This window comes from Brassica rapa, chromosome A09 (assembly GCF_000309985.2).
Source record: "Brassica rapa cultivar Chiifu-401-42 chromosome A09, CAAS_Brap_v3.01, whole genome shotgun sequence".
Taxonomy (NCBI): domain Eukaryota; kingdom Viridiplantae; phylum Streptophyta; class Magnoliopsida; order Brassicales; family Brassicaceae; genus Brassica; species Brassica rapa.
The window spans coordinates 19,988,530-19,990,972 of record NC_024803.2 but is presented as its reverse complement, the minus strand read 5'-3'; the positions used below and the strand labels follow the sequence as shown (position 1 = coordinate 19,990,972).

The 2,443-nt window shown below is 30.2% G+C and overlaps 1 long non-coding RNA gene across 1 annotated transcript; it reads right to left on the bottom strand.

Annotated features, from left to right (window-relative positions):
• Positions 1-205: 205 nt before the first annotated feature.
• LOC103865024 lies at positions 206-1,704 on the bottom strand. Its single transcript, XR_632342.3, has 4 exons — positions 1,081-1,704; positions 930-1,005; positions 778-851; positions 206-703 (listed from the first exon to the last, which is right to left on the bottom strand). It is a non-coding gene; the product is annotated as an uncharacterized LOC103865024 (long non-coding RNA).
• Positions 1,705-2,443: the final 739 nt, after the last annotated feature.

Here is a 2,443-nt window from a genome sequence, read left to right as displayed (position 1 = left end):
AGGAAATATATTTGTGTTAGTCCTAATGAGTTTAGGATAATTAGAGTCTTATATAAGGAGATACCAACATGTGGTATAACTTAATGTGTTGTGAGCTTTAGATTTGAGTGAGTGCTAAAGCAATAAGAATTGAGGTCTTATTATATCTGTGTGATCAATCTCGACGTGATACGAGTTCGTGTGATTAAGGTTTGATACAATATAACTCCTTCATCAACCAACCGTTGCCGGAGCTTCTCCGTGGACATGGTCAAATTGTCGATCGGAGCAATCAATTCACTGTTAGACATCCTTGGAAACATATCTTTGATAGCTAGCAGTGCCTCAACCCAGGTTGCTCAGTCCTCTCGCGTCTCTGCTCGCAAGTGGAGCCTCTTGGTGCCAGTGAATATGGAAAACCTCTTATCATCTGATCTACTCTCCCGTACCGAAGAAACCTCCACATAGCATATATCACACATCCAATTCAGCTCCGCATTTACTATCAAAAAAACAAAAACAATTTATTTTCAGACGCATATGAATCATCAGACGCATATGAATCAGCGTCGCTTCACAATTTATTTTCAGACGCATATGAATCATTATGGGACAAAGTAGAAGCAGACGCATATGAATCATCAGTGGCAAGAGTCTCTTTAACAAGCTCTGTAATACGTGCCAAAACTGTCTCAGCAGCAATTTTCCTCAGCTCACCAGAATCCTACACATAAATTACATTAAAAAGTCATTAACTAAGTTTAAAAAATAGGTTTTTGTTGTTGCATTTGGGCACACCTCTTCAGCAACTAATGAAACAGGTTCATTCTTGAGTTCCCTTTCTAGAACAAGGCTAATCACCGCCTACGACCCTAAAAGAACATATGCTTTGTTTCATTTATGAGCCAATTTAAAAGATGATGAAATAAAAAAAGACAGGGCTAATTAACCATAATCAGCGAAAGTAGCAGGACTATCATCTGATTTGGTCAAAACGTCAGACACCAACAGAGACTTTCTCACTTCCTGTAAACAAAGCAAAACCATTTCACTTGTTAAAGAAACTGATTCAAGAATGTACCCCAAAACAAAAGAAGAAACCTAGGGATGAATTGTTCATAACAAAACATTGACATCGAGGATTCAGCCTCATCGTTAATCAAATTTTCCATTTTTGCATCAATCAAAATCGCAGGAAGTCTCGTACACACATCCAGGCAATATCAACGAGAGAAAGAAAGAAAGAAAGATGATCTCAAAGAGTGATCGTACGTTGCTGAGACGGGCAGCGAGAGAAACAGTTTTTTTCGCAGCACTAAGCATCTCATCATAAGATATTCAAACAGTAAACAAGAGTAGTACGCAAGAAAGTAAGATCAAAATGAAGAAGAAGAAGAAGAAGAAGAAGTCTCTCTCAAAATATGAAGGAAAAACCTCTAGCGACTGACTATGAAGCAACTTCTTCGCGATTTTCACTTATTTATTCACTTATTCTTAATCTTCAACTTTTCATACGTAAATCCCCTATATATTATTTAAGAAGCATTGCAACAATTTTTTTGTAGCCACGTGTCATCACTAGAATAATTCTTAGAATCCTTAGAGAATTATGTTGGTCCATCTAAATATATAATAAGCTTTTTATTAAACCAACTATAAGTACATTATTAATGTGCTTCATTATTTCCTTAAATAAAATTACGGAATTGCCTAATGTGGCTAAAGTATATATGATAATTAATGATTTTAAATAATAAAGATTTGATAAAAATAAGTGTGTATTATATTATATTTGTTTAATTTTAAGCTATTAAAATAAATTAAACAATCATAGTAACCATATAAAAAAAATTTTAAAAATTATTTATATATTATATTTTGATTTTTTAAAAACAAATATAAATTACTAAAACTGCTAAAAGTTTCACATTCAAATTTTGTGATCTATGATTTAAAACTTTTGTTATAACATGATACAAATAATTACATATAAGTTGAAAGTCTCATTTAATAAGTATCAAAAATAAAAAGATATATAAATATATGTATCATTTTAAATTAAACTATATGCCATATAAAAATACATAAATATCTTAATTTTGAGATGTACTTTGAACATTTTTTTGATAAAATTTTTGAAAAAATATTGACAACTTAATTTTTTTAAATACTATAAATTACTTAAACCATTAATCCCACCGTGAAAATTTTGTTATCAGTAATTTAGACTTTTTGCTATAACAGATACAAATGAGAAAAAACAATATGCGCAAAAAGCATCATTTAATATATATTAATATTAAAATATACCATATATATGTTACTATCATTTAAATTTAATTATATACCATATCAAATAGAAAAAATATTTTTTCGATTTATAAAATTTGTTTATATGTTCGCACCAATTTAATTATATAAGTAGTAGATAATGACTTTTTAATTATTCAATATATATTTATTA